The sequence below is a fragment of the Lutra lutra genome, chromosome 14 (assembly GCF_902655055.1).
Source record: "Lutra lutra chromosome 14, mLutLut1.2, whole genome shotgun sequence".
Taxonomy (NCBI): Eukaryota; Metazoa; Chordata; class Mammalia; order Carnivora; family Mustelidae; genus Lutra; species Lutra lutra.
The window spans coordinates 83,940,073-83,964,222 of NC_062291.1; the positions used below are offsets into that span (position 1 = coordinate 83,940,073).

Sequence of the window (24,150 nt, forward strand, 5' to 3'; positions counted from 1 at the left end):
AAAGTCAGTTGCTGAACAGTTGTTGAATTGGGTGCAGTGAGACCACTGTCAGAGGTTGGGGAAAATTAGAAGAACCAAGGAGAATTTTATATTCAGCTTGTTTTTCATATGTCATCAAGTTTTGTAATGGAACTGAAAACTGTAGAAAATGTATCGGGTTTAGGATTTAAGAGACAGAGATGAGCCGGTGTTTCATGCCCTGGACCCACACGCAGGAAAAAGGCCTGTCCTGTCTTCCCCGAAATGCAGATGTGAAGTGTCAAACCCCAGCTCCTCAGGAGGCAACCTGATTTGGAGAGCAGATCTTTAAAGAGGTAATTAAGTTAAAACAAGGCCATTCGTTTGGGTTCTAATCTAATCTGACTGGTGTCTGGAGGACACAGAAGAAGGGGAGCAGGGGCTCCAGGGGCCATGTGAAGAGGCCACAGGGGTGACCCTGGCCAGCCCAGGATGGAGGCCTCAGGAGAGAAGAGGTCTGCTGAGCCCTTGATCTTGGATCCAGCCTTTTGAACTGAGAAAGTAAATTTCTGCTTTCTAAGCTCCCACCATGTGGCATTTGGTAATGGCAGCCCTTAGTGGCCAGGTTCCGGCAAACATGCTGTTAATACGTAGGTAAGTTCCCAGGAAAGGCACATTTGTACTGTGTTTGGTTCCTCCCTGCTTTGAGCTGCCGTGTGGTTGTCAGATCAGAGCCGCGTAGAGGTTCTCCCTTGTGCCTTGCATGACCAGCCAGCGCCCTCTTAGCTTCTCTGCAGGACTGTTCCCGTTCTTGAACTTGCTGCTTCAGTGCTTCCACCATGTACATGGTTGAAAATGGGGATGCCCAGCAAGGCTGTCCACTCTTGAGCTCACATGTCCCCTTCTTTGAGGAGCCAGTGTGACATGGAAGGACTGAGTGAACGTGGCCTCTGTGGCACGTGGTCGCTTCCAGAGGGCTTCCTGGCACATTCGCCAGTCCGTCTTAGGAAGTGGCACCTTGGGCTGTGTCTTGAAATGGTGATCTAGAGTGTGGAACGTGCGCATTATGGCTTATCTTTCCGTTACTGGGTCTCCTTCAGCCATTTCCTTAATTTAATATATAGAGCTTAGTGCTATTTTAATGAAAAAATATGGAAGTTAACCATTTCGGAGGACATTCTGCATCTTGGACGTTCATTCAGCATTTTCCGTTCTGAAGCACAACAGAGGCATCGTCCTCCCTCGGAGAAGAGTGAAGTGCCACGCCGTGTGTAGGTGGGCCTGTTGGGTGCGCGGTCCTAACACGTGAGCGTCGGGCCGAGGCTCTTTAGTTCCGTAACATTCCATCAGGATGCGGTTCCAGTAGCATCGTCTGGTGGTGTTGTCTCTGTAGTCTTGGACCTCGGCATGGAGAGGGCTGTTGGCTGTATCTGAGCTTCCTGGAGCCACACGGAGGGTCCAGACCTCCAACTCTCCACATGCTGATTGCCAGCATTCATTTTTAATCAGGATTTGTGCTTACAAATAGCCGGCTGGGAAGTAATTGCATAATTGGCTTACTAAATCACCTTTTTGTCATTAGCATCTCCCTACCTCTGAAAAATACACCCTGTCTTCAAGACACCCCATCCATCAACATAGGTTACCTTCTTTTATGATCAGCTCCTAGCAAGAAGCATGTAGCACACCCACAAATCGGGCTTGGTGAGATTCAGACGCCTCTCTTGAAGCCTCAGTTCCTTTGTTGTGTCCAAGTATTAAAAAAAGCTCAAATCAGAGCGTGTCACATCATGAGCAGGATGGACCTCACCGGGCGGCAATAGCTGACTCATGCAGGTTCTTTTTGTTCAGGCTCTTTGATTAGACAGCTTTACATAAGAACAAAAAAAATCTTTACATCACAAACAGTTGTCCTCACTAGATGAATTTTACAGTTTTTCTAGAAAGACAGATCCCTCCTTTTGGGGGGTATAGCATTTCTCCTTTTTTTTTTTTTAATAGCTTTATAATTTGGAATAGTCAGATTTATGGATGAGCTGCCAAGATCCTACAGAACGTTCACTGGTATCCCTTGCCTGGTGTTGGCGTCTCCTGTCACTGTCAGATCCATGTCCCAACTCAGCAGTCAACCCTCCCATCCACTCTAAGTTCATGATGATGTTTCATTGTTTGTTTTATAAACAACACAAATCAGTATCTTTTGAGGACATTTTGAATAAAAATAGCTTAGAAATGTGTACAGAAACAAGTGAACTATAAAATTTTGTGCACTTATTGTTTTGAAAGCTAAAAAAATCAATTAGTCCTAGCAACATGATCTTTGAATGCCCTTTAGTTTAATAAAATGTTACTTAACTCACAATTTTTTGAGCCTGATTATTTTATTTTGCTAATATACCTTCAATTCCTACTTCTTGAGTAGAATACTAATAATATTCTCCACCAAGGAACCAATGGAGAAGACAGAACATCCAAATCGAGCTGCTAATGAGTGCTTTGCTCCTTTGGGAGTGATGTCTGTCTCTCTAAAGCATCGGTCCATCCTCGTTTGCTCTCCCTCTCCTTGTTGCAAGGGAGCCCTGGACACCTTCCTGGACGGTGAAGGTCAGGGGAGCTCTGCTTCTTGATCCCCCCAATGGTGCAGGGGGCAGTGAGACAGTGTGGAGCAGCTGTAGAAGGGGGAATGAGTTAGTGTGACCGTGGAGAGGGCCCTTGCTGTGGGTTGTTTTCTGCTACTTTGCTTATCAAAATGAGTTGGAGACTCATAACAACAGTAAGATATTGATGTTTTTTGGGGTATGTGTTTATAACCATGGTTTGGGCTTTGGGCTTACATGCTCCTTCTTAAAAATTCATGTATTTACTTTCTGTCCCTGGAAAAATCAGGTTTTTGTTCGTTTTTTTGTTTTGTTTTGTTTCTACAAGCCATCAGTTATTTATTAAGAAAAGATACCCTGTTTTATTACATACAAAGATCACTTTGGAATGCTTTTCAGGAGGAGAAAGACGATTAAGCAATACTAATGTATGGTAGGTGGTCAGAGAGGCAGAAAGAGGGGATATATATTATATATATTACATATGTATTTTATTATATGGATATATATTATATATATTACATATGTATTTTATTATATGTGATATATATTTTATTGTATATAATTATATTTCTAGTATATATTATTTTATTATATATTTATTATATTTATCGTGTATTTTATTATATATTTTATATATACATTTAAAGACATATATATGTATTTTTTACCATGCCTTATATTATTTGAATAAATAATTTCAAATAAAAATGAAGATTTGAAGCAGGAGTTTCAAGAAGGGCAGGGAGGAGTATATATAATAAAAATTCTTTTAAACTCAGAGTAGTAGATAGTTTATATGTGTTTTAATGAACCCAAATATGTTAACAGGAGAAAGAAGGAAAAAGCTGTACATAACCATCGGACTGGAAGTAGGTATCAGAAAAATCACCGTCTACTTTGGCAGTCGAATGTTGAGTAGGTTAGTACACATGTAAAATTATGTTTACAAAATATATGCTGAAATTCACATTTCCCACCAATAATCATTCTCTCTTTGCCAGAAATTCTGAATTAGAGAGATTTGGAACCCATATGTTAATATACGTCAAAATATAAAAAATAATTACTGGGAAGAAGAACATGAATTGTGATTTGTTAGCAGGTCCCTTGTAATTGAATTTTCTAAGTACTAAACTGACATTTTTTTTTAAACAATTGAATGTTTTATTGGTAATGACAGGAAAGGAAGAAGTTGTACTCAGTCAAGCACAGAGCCCCTCCCCCTTGCTCCATCCAAGCTGTAGGCAAGGAAGGGTATCTACAGGTGCATCCCCAGGGGACACAGGGAACATCTCGTGTGCCCTCTGCCTTCTCATCTTGACATTTTCTCTGATCATTGTTTTTTCCTTTTAGAATCAAGAGAAATGACCACAGAGTGCCCCTAAGCCTTCTCTTGTTGACCGTCTTCTCTGCCTCATGTCCTTCCACACTGCAACCACCAAGGCAGGGCTAATCGCTTGTGTCTTTCCGTGGCTTCGGCCTTATGAGTTCTAACTGTTGGATACATAGTCCAGAACCCCCTTTTCACTCTGTCTTTGTCAGAAGGGGAATGGCATTTGTGTGGAAGAGCGTGTAAACACCAAGCCAGATAGGAAGTAGTTAATGGAATGTGCTCATTTCCCAGTGAACATCCAAGTTGTCGGAGTTTCGAAGTTTCCATAATAGGCAACTTTCTTTCCCTATCGTGTTGGTTGGATTTGTGGGCTGGACTAGTGTCCATTGGATACTACTCTATAGACATAGGAGGCTTGAAAGGCAAATGAAAAGAAGCAGTGCTCCTGCCCCCATTATTTCCTTGCTTCTAATGAAGCCTTGCATATAAGAACAGGATTGGTAAATGCTGCCAGCCCGGCGCACTGGCCTTCTGGCTCTGCAGAGCCCACTGCATCGCGTGGCTGGTGTCCACGGGCTTTCCTTCACCCCCTCTTTCTGCCTTTCTGACCACCTACCATAAGGAGACCTGTTGGGCTCCCAGATCTCGGGATCCTGCTGCCTTCCCCACTGCAGTTAAGCAGCACCTCTTCCTGGACTGAATTTGTCCACCCCTCTTCGTGCCTCCTCCCGGCTAAGTGACCCTGTTCCGTTCCCCTGCAGCACTCATGTCACCCTGCAGACACGGTTCCTCTACTGGTCGTTTCTCACTGGACATGGGCAGATACTTCATTGGTTTATTGTCACTCATGGTCCAAGCCCCAGCACAGGTCCTGGCCTGCAGCAAGGGACGACACACGCATTTGCTGGCGGCAGTGAGTGGACCATCCCAAGGACCTGATTCCAGCAAGCTCCCCAGGTGGCCATTCGTGGCTCCGTCGACCCACTCTGGGGCTCAGCAGCAGGCCCTGAAGGACACGCCTGAATTGATCTCCCACCAGTCCTCTTCTTTCATCTTCTTTGGCTCTGCCTGTCCTCGTCCTTGGTCCTTTTGCTCCAGAGCTTCTGGTCTGGACACCCTGTGTCGGACAGGGCAGCGTGAGACAGATGGAGAGAGCCGGCCATCATTAAGAGCCCTGGGGCAGGGGGAGGTGAGGCTGGACTTGTGAGCCTCTGGCAGCCGTGGCTCCCGTAGCTCTGGGCATAGTTGGCACCATTTCTGGGCAACACGTTTTGTAAGCAGTGCTCCTAATGCCTGTGCTCTGTATCCTCTGTGTGTCCTGAGCACCAGTCCGACTTGCAGGAAAGGGACACGACATGGGTGTGAGCTGGCTTCAGGTCCTCTGCTGTCTTCATTCTGAGCCACCCGCTAGCAGCCCTTGACCAAAATGTCTAGCTGCAGAGGATGGTCCGAACACTTTGCACAGATTCTGTGCAAAGGACCCTGTTCTTCCTGGACCCGAGATGTTGCCCTCCGTTTGCAAAAAGCTGAGCTCCTGCTGGTCGTCGGCGGAAGGCAGTGCAGAGAAAGGGCGGGAGCCGTAGTGATGTTCCGCTCTGCCCCGGGGCCTCTCAGCTCCAGGTGGGAAGGACCTCGTGGTCACACCAACGCTGGCGGGAGTCAGAACGAGGCTGCCTTTGACTTGGGCCCCTAATATTGGGGCATGGACGTGGGTTTTCATTGTGGCTCAGACACAGCTCTGTAAGCCACATCTCAGAGCGACTTTCAGGCTGGTCTGAGAATGGGTTCTCAGCGATCCCACTCGTGGCTATGTGATTAGGGAGGACTTTTTGAGCCTTTCTAAAACCTACCATATTACATTTTTCTGAGCTCTGGCTGTTTCTTCCCCATTACCTTCGTGTCCCTTAGCTTGAAATTTTACGGCCTGACTCATAACTGATGTTAGTAATCAAGTAGATTGTCCATCTGGCAAAATCACAAAAGTGTTAGCAGTATGAAGATAATTTTGATATTTTGAAACAAGCCCCATTTGCCCTTGCCTACTTTCCTTATGAAAAGATGATGCTCTCAGGTGGTAGAGTGAGGGGAATTGAGTCATTTGGTGCATGACCTCACTGTGTCCTGATCAGTACAGATGCAGCGTGCCAAGGAAACCCTCCAGAAAGTTGTGTCTGCGTCCTGTTCATTCTGTCCGAGTCCCGTGGGGGCCAGGGAAAGACTCCCGTTGTTTCTCATCTGCCGGCAGCAGCCAGCACAGTGCACTGGGCTTGAGGTTCTCTCAAAGGCAAGAGAAACCCTTAAGCAAAATGAGGCTTTCTGCTTCCTCACTTTTCCTGGATTACATGGCTGCATTGTGATGGCTGGGTGGGCGCCAGCACCTGCCTTCTGGTCTTAGCCTTTGCCGTGTGTTTTGATGGAGGCTTATCATGATCCGATGTGGCTGAGCCCCAAGGGGAAGCTTTGCCTGGGAGAGAAGCCACAGGCCTCACTTGGATGCTGGAGCAGAACCTCGTTAGTGTCTAGTAAATAGACTCGCAGACCATACTTTTGTCTTAGAACAGAGCCCTGTGCTTTTGCCGTACATACAAAATTGCACAAATTCTCCAGCATATCGGATTGTCGTTATTAATGCAATTTCCATCCAGTGAGCAAGCAGTTTTCTTTAAGACTCATCCGGTGATTCCTTTTTCCTGAACAGGCTTTAATTTGCTTTGAAAATGATAAAATGGCAAGAGTGCACACTTGAGAGGAAGGAGAACACCTGGGAATACCTGTGGCTCGAAGGTAGATTCTAGCATTCAGGTGCCCTCTTGGCAAACCCCAGCTTGGAGATGTGTTGAAAACATGCATTCAGTACAATTCTAGGAGCACCCTTGTCTCAGAATATGCATTTTGAGTTTATTGTAAAAGTTGCTTTTGTACATGAATTTCTTTAGAATGCTACCTGTTAGCTATCAGTTTAGGAGTTTTTTTTTTTTTTTAAGACTTTATTTATTTGACAGAGAGGGAGAGCACAAGCAGGGGGAGCAGAAGGCAGAGGGAGAAGCAGACTCCCCGCTGAGCAGGGAGCCTGACTACATGGGACTCAATCCCAGGACCCTGGGATCATGACACGAGCTTAAGGCAGACACTTAACCTACTAAGCCACCCAAGCGCCCCAGTTTAGGGATCCTTAAAAGGATTGGAAAACAGTGGGTAACTTCATGAGAAGTCCATTCTTCTATCCTCTGATAGAATCGGTCTCTCCTTATTTTAAGTCATAACTTTTGCCAGACGGTTTTCCCTTCTAGTGTTTGTATTGGGCCTTGTTCTTTTCTCAGACTTTAGACATTATTTTTTTAAAAAATGACAACCGAATGCATACATGGATTCGTTGTTCTTTTCTAGAAACGAGAGAGGTCTATTGGTAGCCAGACAACGATCCCTATCCTTGCAGAGTTTACGTTCTAAAGAGGAGAGTTGCTAGACAATGATGATAAGCCGGTGCCTCTTACAATGTTCCTGAAATAGACAGGGTATGGGAGTCAGGTGCGATGGTGTGCACAGCTGGGCTAAAGCTTGAAATGGGGTGCTGTAGGCTTAGCTCTTAGAAAAGGAGGCCTTGAAGCTGAGCAGGAGGAAGGGGAAGGAGTGAGTCAGGTGGTCTTCTAGCTGAGGAGCCTTTTTCCAAGGGCAGGGTCCAGCAATGTCTGCAGTGGGAGGGAGCTGGTGAAGGTTCTAGGACCCCAGGGAAGTGTGGCTTGAGTAATGAGGGAGGTTGCTAGTGCTGCCCTATCCAGATACCATCCAGTGAGTGGCCTACCCTACAGAAACTCATTTTCCCACCTTTCTGGAGGAAATCCAGAAATCCTGGATCAAGGCTTTGGGTGGGGGTGCCTCTTCTAAGGACTCCGTCCTTGCCTTCTGGCTTCTTTACACATCTCCCCCTCTGCATGGCTTTGCTGCATCTTCTCTTCTCATAATGACATATTGGATTAGCCGCCCACCTCCATGACCTCATTTAACCTTCATTACCTCTTTTAAGGCCCTCTTTCCAAATAGTCGTGTTCCGAGGGTGGTGAGGATTGAGACTTCGACATATCAGTTTGGGGGGCCACAATTCAGCCTGCAACAGAGCTGGAGTTGGGGAGGGTTGGAGCAACTCAGGGATGGCCTGGGAGGCCTGAACCTTCATCCGCATTAATAGTGCCGTTTTGCTTTTTAAGTCTGATAATGGTTTTATCCCAAATAATGGTGATTGTCTTGCCAGAATTTGCATGTAGTCCTGCTTGAGGTTTGTGATTCTCTCCAACAAATGCCTCCTGTTGGCTGTGCTTCTTTTTAATTGATCAACCTAGATTCCTGCCTTTTACCTCTTCCTGACACCTCAACAGTTGATTTAAATTCAAAACAAGTGGGCTTCATTATCCTGGCTGCTTTTTGTTGAGACAGGAACTAGGAGCATTCCATTTTGCAAACTTTTAACTGTGTAGCCAGATAATTAGCTTGTTAAAAACATACTGAATTTTGCAAACAAGTAATGATTCTGGAAAATAATTAAAATTAGTCACTATAGTACCACTTTGTGGATTTACCTTCCATTACATGCTGTTAAGATCTTGCCTACGCAAGATTAATAAAAAAATAAAGAAATCTTGATGGAGCATCTGTTGGAAAGTGACTTCCAATTTGCATCTTCTCTATGTGACTTGTGATTCAAGTTTTGGGTTCAGGTAATGGGAAACCAATTTGATTTGTGATGGTTTCTTTTTTAATTTTACGTGCTTGGCGAATAACTGTGATGTCCCATGATTGTCATAAGGTAAAACATTAATCTGGGGGCACCTGGGTGGGTCAGTGGGTTAAGCCTCTGCCTTCGGCTCAGGTCATGATCTCAGGGTCCTGGGATCCAGCCCTGCATCAGGCTCTCTGCTCAGCGGGGAGCCTCCTTCCCCCTCTCTCTCTGCCTGCCTCTCTGCCTACTTGTGATTTCTCTCTCTCTGCTAAATAAATAAATAAATGAAATCTTAAAAAAAAAATTAATCTGGGGTGCCTGGGTGGCTCAGTGGGTTAAGCCGCTGCCTTCGGCTCAGGTCATGATCTCAGGGTCCTGGGATCGAGTCCCGCATCAGGCTCTCTGCTCGGCAGGAAGCCTGCTTCCCTCTCTCTCTCTCTCTCTCTCTCTCTGCCTGCCTCTCTGTCTACTTGTGATCTCTCTGTCAAATAAATAAATAAAATCTTTAAAAAAAAAATTAATCTTAAAAATATATGAATTTTGTTTAAGGAGATTAATCTCGGTAAACCAATGTTTTGTACTCTCTAATTTAAAATCATGATGGTCACTGTTATGATCAAAGCTAAGTAATTTAGTAATTATAAAATGCGGCTCTAAATTTTAATCAGATTAGTGCAGTGGCTTCTTCTAGTATTCTCATTATGTCTATGTAGAAATAAATAGGAAATATGAAAAACATTTACTTAACTCTGGGTAATTGCTACATATTTTAATTGATATTTCCTTGACTGTTTTCACCAAGCAGACATCCAAGAGGGTTCTTTTTTTTTTTTAAGACTTTTTTTTTGTTTTTTTGTTGTTTAAAGATTTTATTTAACAGAGAGAGATCACAAGTAGGCAGAGAGGCAGGCAGAGAGAGAAGGGGGGGGAAGCAGGCTTCCTGGGGAGCAAAGAGCCCGATGGGATTCGGGGCTCAATCCCAGGACCCTCAGATCATGACCTGAGCTGAAGGCAGAGGCTTAACCCACTGAGCCACCCAGGCGCCCTCCAAGAGGGTTCTTTTGTTTTGTTTTTACAAAATTTGCTATGAAGATGTCTGCAGTGTGTGCTTGTCCAGTGTGTGACATCACCTTACTCCAGGTTCCAGAGGGTCTCCGTTGTTAACATGCTCGTTCACCCCCACTCTGACCAGTGAGGCTGATGTTTCTGTTGCACTGCTGGTAGGCTCCCTGTCAACGGACTGTCCAGCAGAATGTGAGCTTCGGGCGAGCTCCAGAATGTGCTACATATACAGCAGGCCTCTGGGAGTGCCTGTTAAATGAATGAATTAATAATGTGGCTCTGTTCCCCTCCGAGGAAATGAGATTTGTTAAAAGTGTTACTGTTCTAAGTTTTGTTTTATTTTAGCTTGTCTTACATATTTATGTTTCCTAGGAAGTCCTATTTTTACCCATTAGTAAGAAGTTACAAGCATACCTATGTGCTTTTTTGGATGCTTAATTTTTAAAATTGTTTTTATTTATTTTTTTAATTGAAAATCAATGAATTAAGCTTTAATGTATTGTTAGTTTCAGAGGTAGAAGTCAGTGGTTCATCAGTCTTATGTAACACCCAGTGCTCATTACATCCTGGGCCCTCCTTCGTGCCCATCACCTGTTCCCCCATTCTCCCACCCCACTCCCGTCCAGCAACCCTCAGTTTGTTTCCATAAGAATCTGTTACGGTTTGTGTCCCTCTCTTATTCCACTTTGTTTTATTTTCCCTCCCTTTCCTGTGCTCAGTTTTGTTACTGGTCCATTTGCTCCTCAGTGATAAGCCGCTTGTAGTAATGCCCGTAACCACATTTGTTTAGCCTCATATGTTTTGCTGTAGTGATCTCTAAGTTAGGAATACTTCCTTAACATGATACATAAGATCTGTCCTCAGCTAATGATTCAAGAGACGAGATCTTAAATGTTCCCACCGCATACAAGAAGTGGTGACTTTGTGGCCTGGGAGAGGTGCTCCTCATGGTACAGTCATAATCGTACTGCAAGAGTGTAAAGTGTGTCAGATCAACTCATCGTGCACCTTCAGCTTATACTGTGTTATGGCCCATTACACCTCCCTCAGTAGAAACATAGAAATAAAAAATCAGACCCTTTCAGCATGCCGGTTAAAATCTCTAAGAAAACAAAGACATCAGGAGTCTTTAGTACAACCTGACTTTGTCTTGGTGGTGATACACTGCGTCATGAATCTAGAGATAGAAGCGCAGCAGTGACCATAGTACGCAATTATTGACAGATTTTATTTCTTTAGAGCCCATCCTTCCCCCACCCCCCAATAACCAAAACTATTGGGAGTAATAACTAAATTCTGTTAAGTTCAGTCACAAACTACACATGTTAAATTCGGTCATTTCCCAAATATACAAATAAAGATAGAAAATTCAAAAGGTTTTGAAGAAGGCGCCCCTCCCAGTAGGAACAACAGTGACAAGAGCTGTTTTCGATCCTTGTGACGAAACTGCAAAATATTCTTGAATGGCCTAAAAATAGACTTGAACAAATGGATGCGCATTGTATTTGTGGAAATGAGAAGGCTGATATCCTGAGCCTCCTCGATTAATTAAAAAATTCTGTGGAGTCTCAAGTTAAGTCCCACTGGGACCCGTTTCAGATCGAGTCACGTGGCTGTCATGGACAAGAATAAATTGGCACGGCTACTCCGGAACAATAGGAAAGACGCGAGTAGTGATTGGGCTCGCACCACCGAATAACAAAGCCATTTGAAAGTGACAATAATTAAAGTGTGGTCCTGCTTTTATTAAAACTAGTCTGTTTCTTTATGTGTAAGAGCAAGAAAGAATCCTTTATAATATCAGGATTACATTTCCTTTACAGGGAATTTTATGATGCTCTAATTTTCTTCTTTACGTGCGTTTTCAGGGTCATACAGTATCATCCCTACTTTTCAGTTCTGCATTTTCACAGTATCTACATTTGGCGTCATCAGGACCAAGTGCACGGGTTGGAGGATTTCCGTTCACCTCCAACAGTCCCTAGTGCCCGTCTGGAGCCCTTCTCCCCCTTCTGTCACTGTCGTGCTCAGCGCTGTTCTATCCTATGTACGTAGCACAATTTGTTCACCCATCTACTGACAGGGGATGTGTTGGGTGACTCCCTGAGGGGAGTTAGGAATAGAACTGTCTATAAAATTTGTGTAGAGGTCTTTGTATGGACCTCTATTTTCATTTCTCTCAGGTAAATACCTAGAAGCAGGATGGATTTATCTTCTCATCAAGTAAGTATATGATTAACTGTGTAGGAAACTGCTGCAGCGTTTTCTAGAATAGTTGTATCATTTTGCCTTCAGACCAGCAATTCAGGAGAATTTCACTTGCCCTGCATCTTCCTGCCTTTTGTTTTTTTTCCCTTAGACTTTAGCCATTCTAATAGGTGTGTCCTGGCATTTCCTTGTGGTTTTAATTTGCATTACCCTATTGACTAGTGACACTGATTGTGTTTTCTTGTGTGTCTTCGCCATTTGTTTCTCTTTTTTGGTGAAGTATCTGTGTAAATGTTTTCTATTTTGCCAAGTTTTTGATGGGTTGTTTTTATTATTGAGTTTTCAGAGTTTTTATACACTCTTGGTACGAGCCTTCTGTCGGATATGCAGTTTGCAACTACCCAATTCCACTGCTTGCTTTTTTACTCTCTTTGCAAAGTTTTTCATAAACCAGTGTTTTTAATTTGAAGAAGTCCGATTTATCCTTTTTTTCCTTTTTGTTTTAAGCTTTTTGCATCCTGAGAAATACTTGCCTAACCCAAGCTCATGAAGGTTTTCTCCTCTGTTTTCCTGTAGAAGTTTTGTTGTTGTAACTTTAGCATTTCAAACTATGATCTATTTTGAGTTGATTTTTGTATGTGGTGTAGGGTACGCATCAGCCCTCCTTCCCTCCCTTCCTGTCTCATTGTACCTTTTGGAAGTGCCACTTGTGGAAAATGCTCTACTTTCTCATGGGGTTCTTTGGGCACTTGTTTTGCGAATCCGTGAGCCCGGCACGTGGTCAGTTCATTTTATGGACGGCCTGTTTCACCAGCGCACCTGCTCCTTTGATGCCAGTAGTTCTATAATAAATCTTAACATCTGGTAGTGTCCTACTTGGTTTAGTCTGTCTTTGGCAGTTTCCTGTCCCTGGTTTTTCTGTGTAAAGTTTGGAATTAGATCGTTAATTTCTACGGTAAACACCTGCTGGTGTTTTGTAACAGTAGATCGTTGGTGACATCTCAACTAGGCTGATTCTTCCAGATCACGAATCTTCCCTTTTTTATAAGGTCCTCTTTGGTTCTGTCTTGAATGTGTTGTGAGTTTTCGTATATAAACTAAGTGGCTTTAAAATAATCTTCTATGTGTGTTTTTGTATTTTATTCTTCGTCATCACTGTCCCGGCCACCGTGAGAGCCGTCACTCATTACGTAGCCAACGACGATGCTAATATCCTTACGTATGTGATCAAGTTAAACCTTTCAGGAAGCCCGGATTTTAAAATCATTGTTGCCATTGTGCAGATGAGTAAACTGAGGCTTGGAGACATGGAAAAGTCTGTTCTGCTTTGCATAGTATTCTTGGTCTCGATCCGGTGGTGATTCCAAAATGTCTGCCTCTGGAAATTTGACTGCGGAACTACTCTTCTGTGACGCAGCTGTGTGACTCTTACCATAAAGAGAACGAGACTGTGAAACGTCAGAAGGAGTCTGAGTGATACGAAGATCCCTATTTGGTAGGGAAACAGGATGTTTCTGCTCTTCCCTTTGTGCTTTCAGTGTAGGCCGTTTTGTGAGGGTGAGAACACATATGTGCAGCCGTCCCGGCATTCGGGAAGAATGCATGTGGTGGCTCTTTATATGCAAAAGCCGCACACCCCCATTTGGTTATACTTCAGCTCCTCAAACATTTTCCTGAGTGAATATTCCTGAATTTGGGTTGCTTAAAGCTCTTCACTTCTCTGGTTTCCCCTCCCCAAGCAGATCTTAAAATAGCTAAATCATTGCTTGTGTTCCTGTTATTACATTGAGTAATAGTTCCTGGGATTGGAAAAGAAACACTTCCTCCTTAGAATTCCCTTGTCAGTCTGTAATAACTTCCTTTTCTCATATTTGTGACATTGTGTCTTAATTAATTGTTGTCATGTGTCTACTAGACTGTGGGTAGACTCTGTATTCCCTCAGTTTTTTATTTTGAAATTTTTTCTTAGATAAAGAAATTAGGGGGAAAATGATAATAAAAACTAGTAGTCTCATCAACCAGATCCACCCTTTATGGACGTTTTGCCCAAATGCATTATCTCTGCCCCTCCTCCTTGGTGGAGTTGTGTATGTGTGTCCTGTAAACTTGTTATTTACTAGACCAAGAGTTCAACGCAGACATCATGACTGGTCATCCTTGTTTCATGTATCTCCTAAGAATGATTCTGCTACATAATCTAAGATTATGATATCTATTAAAATCAACCATGATCACTTATTAAAATGTAATACATGACCCAAATGAAATTTCCTCATTGATTCTTTTGAAGGCCTAGGTCAGTTGTCTTGCCAGATGTCCCATTTCTGGATCTGTCCTGCATTTCCTCATGAGCAAATGTTTTTGGCACAGAACGCTACCCAGGTGATAATGTGTCCTTCGCGTGCCAACATACTAGGAGGCACAGAAGAATCTGTGGGCAGGATACAGTACTTTCAAAGTGAGCAGCTATCTTCCTTTCCAGTGACCTCAACCTGTGGGTTTCAGTACCCAAAGCAGACCCTGGCTGGAATCAACCAGTCCTTTTGGGGTTGAAAGTGGCAATCTTCGAATTCTTCTATTCTTCTGTCTGAAATCTTTTATCATCTGTGTTTTTTCTTCTTCTCTAAGGAAGAGCTTTGCCCCTCCTTCTCATCTTCCACTCCCCTTACTCATTTATCAGTTTATCAGTTTAGATTCATGTTTTCAAAATTTAGTGTTTATAACCCTTCTCTCCTACTCTTCTTTTTGAAACGCAGTGTCCCGATTGCCCCACCTGTGGCCAAGGGAGCCTCGTCAATCATCCTTCTGTATCCTCTTGACTTGGTTCCCCTGGTGTGGAAGAAGGTTTTGTCTCTGGCCCCATGTGTGCTGGTCTGGGCAGGGTTCTTTTTAGTCCCTTCTGACCTCCCCCCAGGAGCCCCATCTGCCAACATACACTCACGCTTTAATGGTCATTGAGTGTTGCACTTGTTAATACTCTGCTCCATTCGGAATCTTCTCAACATTTTGGCCTTATTCCCTCAGTTTCTTCTGGTGTATTCCAAGTGACCCCATTTCCTGAGAATCTCAGGAAACTTTGATTTCCTCAGGGCTGTGGTGAGGTGGAGACGGGTCAGGATGGAGCTTCAGTGGGATGTGTTTTCCTTTATACACCTGCTAGATAGGTACATTGCTCTGCAGAATTCCTCTTGGAATTCTGGCTTGAGTCACACTTCCCCACAGCAGGAGACTTTTAAAATAAGTATCAGGGGCATTTAGCTTCCATATATACCTTTGGGGGCATAGAGTCATAAGCAGATAAACTATGAGTGCTGTATTGGGATGTGTTAGTGTTTGAGCACATATCTGCTCATTATATGTGTGTGTGTGTGTGTGTGTGTATACACATACATACATATATATATATGTGTATATATACGTGTGTTTTTATATATGTGTATATATTATATGTGTATATATATGTATATATATGTTCATATGCATTTATGCATAATAGGTATTAGAAATAATGTTATAACTGAGATTTTTCTATTATATAATAATCTCATATTTCAAAATATATTTTATCTCCTTATGATTCATGAACTTAATTTTTGTAACACTTGGTATGGCACATAGTTTCCTCTTTACCCACACATCCAACCAATGTAAATAACATTGAGGATAATATCCTTTATGATTCATGAAGAGGAATTTAATCTTATCCCAGGAAGTTTCAACTGTAATCTGTAAGTAGGATGATGATAATCTCCTTTATGGACAGAAGTCAATTAAAGGAAATATGTAGGCATATTGATCCTTCCTTCAATGGTAAAATTTTATTATGTCTGAATTATCCTTGTTTCTACTACAGTGTGTTTAAAGATGCTGTATTTCATGGGAGAAGATTTGGAAAATCCTAAGCTCTGTAAGGCTTTAATATTATCTGATTGCCGAGTTTATGAAAATAAATACAAAATTTTCTGCTTTACTCTCTGACTTGTGTTAGCAACAAATGGGTTATATTAAGAGGTTGTATACAAAGTATATATTCCTCATTGTATCCTAAAGTATAATTATATATGTAGAATTTTATTGTAATTTATTTTTGTCCTCTGTAACAAATGTGAATATGTGTTTAATTTATTGCATTGAATAAGTAGCAGATAATTGTTATGGGTAACTTAAGATCCAGATAGTTCCTTTTGGAATGTTTGGCCTATAAACGTCTTCCTATAATTACTGCCATTGTAAAATTGAAATTGATTTTGTTTTTAAAATTAGATTTCTTTCCTTATAGTGTCTGTGATAATATGAAATACCAGTACTCTATGAACTCAACCAGGCACTCAATTTAAATTTAAGATACAGGTGTAATTTTGTTACTAGGAGTTGAAGAAAGCTAATGGATGACATTAGTGTAGTTTCTCAACCATTCCATTTTTAATTTCGTGTAGTTTCTTTTTATCAACATTCCTCACTTTATGGTCCTTCATAAAATAAGGAATTGCAATGTTTTGGAAACTAAATTAATAAAAAGATGCCCATACATTGGATAAAGGCTTCGTTGGACTGAATTGCTCTTGAAATGAGAAAAGGAACGTAACACAGTCCTCAGTTTTACCATGGATTGTCTTTCTGGGAAAGTGCACTAAGTTCAAATGTTGTGAATGAATACTCATTTTTCTGAGGACCTTCATTTTAACAATAGAACCTGATTCGGTTTTTCAATTATATCTTATGTTTCACCAAATATTTAATTAACAACGTATGAAATACCTTTATACAAGTACAGCAATGACTTGTGCCTTCTGATGTATTTTTCATGGCATGCTTTTCCTTTCATTTTGCAGCATGTTCCACCTCTGCATTTTCAATGTTAATTTCTTCTCTATAGTTCCCCTCCAATCCTGAAAGGGTTAAGATGTTTCATATGACATGGAAACACGTGAGAAAATTTAAAGCAACAGGGAAGAACTGTCATCTGTGTATTTCAAAAAATCTAAGGACAAAGAAGAACTTCACAAGGATCATAGAATTTGGAAATACTTTTCCGAGTATTTACTATTATTTTACATCTGTACATTTCCTTGGTTGATCAGGGCAACTCTTCCCTTTCCTTTTCTCTTTAATGTTTTAGAATCATTGTTTTATCCCTAGAACTCTCATAATGAAGAGTCTTGGTCATCCTTGATGCTCAGTGTGTGCCATTTGAGAATAATTATCTCATTTAATTATTTTATATCTTTAAAAGTTTTTGACAGCTTTATTGAGATATAATTCACATACTCTAAAATTCACCTATTTCAGGTGAGCAGTTTAAGTGTTTAGTGTAATCACAGAGTTGTTTATTACCATAATCAACTTTAGATTATTGTCATCATCCCCAAAAGAAATAAGAACCCATGAGCAGTCACTTCCCATTTACCCCCAACCTTGAACTCTTGCCCATCACTAATTCCTTTCTGCCTTTATAGGTTTGCCTATTCTGGATCTTTTCTAGCAATGGAATCATGCAGTCTGGGGTTATCCGTGATTGGCTGGTCAGTTTCTACAGCGCTACTGGCTGGGATTTGGATAGGGACTGCCCGGAATCTCTACGCTAATTTGGGGGATGCCGCCATCATAGCAATATTAAGTCTTTCAATCCATGAACATGGGGTATACTTCCATTAAGTATTTTTTTTATGTTCTTATAAATAGAGTTATTTTCTGAATTTCATTCTTGGGTTCTTCGTTGCTAGTATATAGAAAGGCAGTTGTTTTTATATTTTGATCCTGTATCCTGCAATCAGCTGAACTCGTTTATTCAAATAGTTTTTATGTGCATAGCCTATCATTTTATAAAAACAGCTTTTGTCTCTCCATTTTCTGTGTTTTTTCTTTCTGGAATCCTTGCCTATCAGATATTGAGCATTCGTTGTTGTTTTTAGATGTTATTTATTTGAGAGAAAGAGAAAGAACGAAAGCGGGGGGAGGAACAGGGAGAGGGACATCAGACTCTGTGCTGAGTTCGGAGCCCCAGGTAGGCCTCGACCCCATGACCCCAAGATCACACAAGCAGAGCCCAAATCAAGAGTTGGACACCCAACTGATCAAGCTTACCTGTGCGCCCCAGATACTGAATCTCTTAAATGGATTCTCTGATGTTCTTTCTCTGTGTGTGTGTGCATCGTTTTGTTTCACTCTCTGGAGGATTTTATTTTACCTCCCCATGTTTGGTTAAAATGTTTATTTCTGCTATTGTAGTTTGAGTATTCCAGAATCTGTCCTTGGTCTTTGTTCCTATTTTTTATAACATTATGTTCTTGTTTTATGGATATAATCTATCTAATCTATTTATAGTAATTAGTATAGATCTTTGAATCCTCTTATATATCCCCAGTTTTTTTCTTTCCTCTGAGTCTGTTTTTGCTCGTTCGTTTTGGTTTCTCTTACTCATACTTGATTAACTTCACTCATGAGGCCATGTGGTCTCGATCAGACTTTCTGTTTCCCACATGTGCATGGAGGTTGGAGGGGCAGTGAGCCTGGGTGGGCTGAACCTCTGTGGGCAGACTGTGCATATGCTCCCTTGGGCTGGTCAGTTTCTCCAAAGAGGATTCTTCTGGTCCCTTGTTCCAGTTTGATGTGGGTCTGAGACTGGTGGAAGGGGTTCGTTTAAATGTTCTTGCTGCTTTGCTGGGAGCTGGGCGGAACAGAGAGTGGGGAACATACAGCGTTTGGTTGCCTGTAACTAGATACTTTCAGCCAGGTGGCCCCTGCCCCTATTTCTCTCCGGCTTTGTCAGGCACCCCTCCCCTTGCCGGGAATCAATATGTGGTCCCTTGCCTGGGGGTCAGTGGGAGCATCCCCTCAGTGGACGTGCTGGGCGTGGGCACATGGGCACCGTTGATTTCCACCTCATAATGTAGCCTTCGCTTTCTGAGTCTTCCTAGGGTTCTGTGCCTGGAATTGGCAGTTTCCTGGTAGAGGATCATCCCCTTCCTTTGTCCAGGGCGCTCGATAAGCATTCATGCTTCCCTCGTCAGCTTCCAGAATTCTCTTGTCTTTAGCTGTGTCTCTCATCAGTCTCTTCGTCCTTGTGGGTTTGTGAAGTAAACGGTGTTCTCTGCTGTCTGCTTAATGTGAGGAAACAGAGGTGAGGTGTGTTTGGATTATTTTTAATTCTTCATGCAGAAGCCCTGAGGTATATTTTCACAAACATCATCTCTCCAGAGACTTTGGAGGAATCTTTGGGCCAGGGAACATTTTGAGGTATTCCTCAAAATGTTTTGTTGTTAACATTTTGGACTCCCTATTCTTTTTTAAATTTCCTTGTAGCAAATAGAACCCTTACACATTTCCCTTGTGGCTTTCTCTTTCTGAATACAGAAAGCCTTCAGGAGCCCTAGAGCTTTCCCCTTCGCTGTAACAAGAACTAATCCATCCAAGTCTTGCCTGGATTTGGAATGGCAGACCCTGCTCTCCGTTCCTTCCCTTTCCCTACTTTCCGTGCTCATAATGTAGCTTTATAGTATTGGTTCTTTGGTTTGAATGCCCCCCAAAATGAAAATCAGTTTGCCAAGGCTTCCATCTTCGCACCTGTACCACGATCCTTGCTTGGTGCTGCTGAGCGCTGTATTCCACCTGTCAAGGGTTCCTTTTTCTTTTGTCTTTAGTGATGATCATGAGGTCTGTTTTCATCACCATACCTGAAACTTCAACATCTAAATGAGAGTTTCTCTTCAGAGTGCTTACCTCGGTGAAAATGTGTTCAAAATCTTTTAACAAGCCATCCCTGGAAGTCAAGAAGCGTAATCCCAGACTTCAGTGGGATTCTCTGGTCCTTCAGACCTGGATTCTGGCCCCCACCCCCACCCCCCTGCACTTGGGGCTGCTGGGTCAGTGTTCCCAGCTCCCTCTGCTGTGGTTTGGAGCTGCCCCCAAATCCCTTGCCATTTGGAGCACTTTGAAGAGAGTTAAAATTTCTGCCTGTACCGTGTGCCCAGAGAGAAGAGGTAGGCTATGTACCAAGTATGAGCTCTAGGGTTGCGAGTACCATTTTTGTCTCGTTGATGGAACCACCAAGAGTAGTTTTCTACGGCATCTTCACGTCTCGTGGCTACCCTGCGTTTTAGTACAGAGAGGAGGCGTACACTCCCAGGACTGCTCCGGACCAGGCGTTCCAATCCTTGGGATTTCTCCTTCCCATTCACGCACTCACCCTTAGCCCTTACACGAGGCAAAGCATACAAAGATACTGTTTCCAGGGTAGGTCTCGTCCTTGATTCCCATTCTCCCAAATGTGTCCTTTTCAAAAATCTTTGCTTCTGTAACCTGCGGTGACGTCATGGATTGATTTGCAAAATGTCCCGTCCTCCAAGGGAAGTGTTTGATTCTGCCTGTTGGTAGTTTTTCCTGTTCCCTCTCCTGCCTGTCTGCCTGCCTGTTGCCCTGGGAGCCCAAGCAGCTTTAACACCGGAGCACCGACACATGGACAAGGTGGCCTGCAGCTGAGACTTTTGAAGCTAGGGGAGCCGGAGACACGGAACTCGGGGACAGGGACAGTTGGTTCCTGCTGCCAGATGACATCTTTTTCTCTCAGGACCATCTTCTAAAATACTAACATATTTCCAGTTTAAAAAAATAATTTAGTTTTGCCCTCCAACCCCTGGTGACTATTTCTTTCCCTTCTTTCTCTTCCTTGTTGTTCCTTTATCTTTTTTCTTTCTTGTGCTATATCCTTTATCCTGCTGAAATATGGCTTATGTAATTATCTCCATGCTTGTTCTTTGAGCATTTTCTCATTTTACTAAAATATTTCAGATTTGCATGTTAACGTTTAATGTTTTCATGGTTGCACCACGTTCCATGATCACGCTGTGGGGGAGGGTTGCCTGATTTAGCAAACAGCAATACAGGGGACCCGGTTCATCCTGAGCTTCTGCTGAATGATAAAGGGCTGTGTTTGTGTGTGGTGTTCCATGCAGTATTTTCCAGCACAGTATTTGGGACATACCTATTTTTCTGTTGTCTACCTGAGATTCCGAATGAACTGGGCACCCTATGGTTTATCCCGCCGTCCTACAAAACATCGTGTTGTTTAACACAGTTGCTTATTTTTCAACACGATGCACGTATTTTCAGCAATGCGACGGACATCTTTAGGCATAAAATTTCATATTTTGAATTAACTTCCTTAGGTGGATTGTTAGCAGTAGAATTACCAAGGAGATGAGTATTTTTTTCTGACTTTTCAAAGCTGTTGCCAAATCGATTTTTAAAAAGGTTATAGTAATTTATGCTCCCACCAGCAGTGTGTAAGAGTCTTGTACCCTGCCCCCTTGCTAACAGGTTCCTCACTTAAATACTCCTTTGCTCTTCTGGCAGGCAAATAATGATAAATCATTTTCATCTGTGATTACTAATGAAGTTCACTTTTTTTTTTATTAGGCATTCTGTGTCCTGATTTTTAAGTTTTCTGCAACTGTATCCTGACTTCTCTGCTCCTGCTTTGCATTGCTTTGAACTGTAAGGAATATGTCTGATCCTTATTTATTTCCTTGTGTTTACTCTGCCGCTGGGGCGGGACCTTGGTCCCCATGCTCAGGTTTCAGGACGAGTTCGGCACAGTCCTCACCAGCCTACCTGTCAACCCACCCATTGTTCAAAAGCAAAAGCTTCCTAAGACTTCTAAATGCATTTCAAATAAATCAATTAAAAAGCATAGGAGAGTAATTTTCTTTTGAGCCTGCAGCATGAAAGTTTTTTCATAGTTCTCCTTCATTGCTGCTTCGTGGGTATGGACCAAGTTCAAATACAGCTTCGGTAACCACCTGCTGGGTCCATCCCCAGAACCAAACCCTCCTGCCCCACCCATGTCCGCTGTACAGAAAAGTTCTGCTAGGTTCATGAGGGCGTAAAGCCTCATGGTCCCCATATCCCTTCCCTCTGGAAATACGGGCACCCCGTGCGTGGGCCTCCATTCCAAAGGCAAGGGGGAACATTGCTATGGATTTCAACAGGCATGTTACCCCGTTCCTACTGGGGTCCAAAGCTTCAGCCTAGTACAGAGTACAAAATAGCAAGATTTGCTTCCTCTAAGGAAGAAAGTCTGAATAGTACACATGTTCTGGAATACTTCTGTAGGTGAAGTAAAATAGCACCTTTGTACTCCCTGGCCTTTTGACCTCTAACTCATGGTATTGCCCTGCCAGTGTCTCCCTCCCTAGGCGTCCTCCCGATTAGTCCTCATCGCTATAAAGTAAGAGGCCATTGGCTTGCCTTGAAAGTGCTGCGTTCTCCTGACTTACTCATTTTATGCATTGTGCCGGCTAGCCCAGTCTTGGCCTTGCATGAAGTTCGCAGCATTCTGGGGCAATCTGCTCCCTCGATCGAGTATCTCCGTACCACCTGCTCGAGGACCTGCCCGGGCTCCTGATGCACTGCTTTTTCTCCTTGGTGCTGCTCCGCACTCCTGCTCTTGGCATTCTCAAACCTGCTCTGGGGCTTCGCTTTTCTTTCTTTCGACTTGATATTGACATTAAGTACTGGGGTATTCTGCATTGAATTACCCAAAGCTGGCTTTGGGATTTTAGTGATTATAATGTGGAAGCCCCCATTTTTCAACTGTTCTGACCTTCAGTGATATAACTTGAGCCCCTGCCAGGTGCATCTTGGCCGGTTCAGGCCCCTTCTTGCTCCAGAAAAGCTCCTGGTCTCCGGAGGAGGAGCCCAGCCACAGAAAGCTGCATCAGGGAGGAAACTGGGGGTGCCCAGTGACGCCCTCTTCTCACCCTCCTACAACTTTCTCTGATGCCTGCAGGAATGTGAGTCTCCATCTCACGTTGGCCATCAGCAGCGGTCTCAGATTTCTTAGAAAAAGAATTAAAATGTATATCTGGACAAGAGGAAAGACGTTAGCTCTGCTGCTAGGCTCCTACCCTGCCAACGGCAGCATTAGGGCCATGCCCAGCTTTGCTGCTAACTTATGGTGGTGGGGGGCACTCAGCCTCAGTCTTACTGTCTGTAAAATGGGTCAAGAAGAGAATCAGTGGTGGGTTTGAACGAGGCCTCGGCACAGCCCTCGACACATGGTGGTTGAGTAACACATAATATCATGAAGACCCTTATCCAAGAGCTAGCTAGCATCTCATTAAGAATAGAGAGACAAAGGCAGGTTCTCCTGAGCTCATGGGAATGCCAAATATTTACATATTTCAAAAGTTCATCTTCAAAGACATTGTGCCATTTTACAAATCATTCCTCCAGCAGAAGAGAAGCATTCTTCATCTTTTCTTTTCTTTTCTTTTTGTTTTGTTGTTGTTGTTTTTGAAGATTTTAATTATTTATTTCACAGACAGAGATCACAAGTAGGCAGAGAGGCAGGCAGAGGGGTGGGGAAGCAGGCTCCCTGCCAAGCAGAGAGCCCGATGCGGGGCTCGATCCCAGGACCCGGAACCATGACCTGAGCTGAAGGCAGAGGCTTTAACCCACTGAGCCACCCAGGCCCCCCCTCATCTCTTCTTTTAAACTCTTTTTTGGAATCTGAATCTGGGCAATTCTCATCATTCACAAGTAATTTACATTTCTGTGCAAACAGAATGTCCCGTAGTTCATACTTGTATTTGTTTAGTTTGCGTCATGTACAATTTGGGGACTCATTTGGAAGCATACATGTGTATTAGAGGAATACAGGGGATTGGGGCAAATAGTGGACTGTCCCATTCACTGTCGAGTGTGTGTTTAGATACATGCAGAGGACATGGGGATATCGAGTGTGCTGCTTGTAGGAGTGGGGTTCCTAAAGGAATGCGGTCTGGGAACTCATTAAAGAGGGCAAAACTGGAGATAGGCCTGAACGTGTGTCTCATCCTACAATTGGACTATACTTGTACTGGTTTAGTGGGAGAAAATATATGTCCCATTTGTCTTAAATGTCATTAATTTAGGGGAAAATATGGAAGAGCAAGGATGGCTTTTAAGATGTCCTGTGCCGTGACCCCCAAAAGGGGTAGATGGTGGACAGTGGCAACAGGACTACTTGGCCCTCCACCCACCCGCAAGCTCAGTCCCCTTCAGTGCACACACATGCACATGTGCGTACACACACATGCACATGTGCGTACACACACACGCACACACACACCTGCCTGTGTGCACACACCCGTGCATACCCACGGTTGCACACATACTGGCTGCCTCTTCATTAGCTGCTTTGGTCTTGCTGTTTTCTCGAGGTCTTGATTCTGTTGGTTGGTTTCTGTGTTCCCTCTTCTTCTTCCTTTTCTGCTAGGAGAAACCCTTCTCTCGCC

The 24,150-nt window shown here is 43.1% G+C and overlaps 1 protein-coding gene and 1 long non-coding RNA gene across 6 annotated transcripts in view; one reads left to right on the plus strand and one right to left on the minus strand.

Moving 5' to 3' along the window:
* Positions 1-24,150, plus strand: part of DOCK1 (dedicator of cytokinesis 1) — a 509,676-nt gene that overhangs the window by 296,513 nt on the left and 189,013 nt on the right. The gene's annotated exons all lie outside the window — the stretch shown is intronic.
* Positions 9,625-24,136, minus strand: LOC125085234 (uncharacterized). Its single transcript, XR_007122822.1, has 3 exons — positions 23,985-24,136; positions 16,634-16,764; positions 9,625-9,916 (listed from the first exon to the last, which is right to left on the minus strand). It is a non-coding gene; the product is annotated as an uncharacterized LOC125085234 (long non-coding RNA).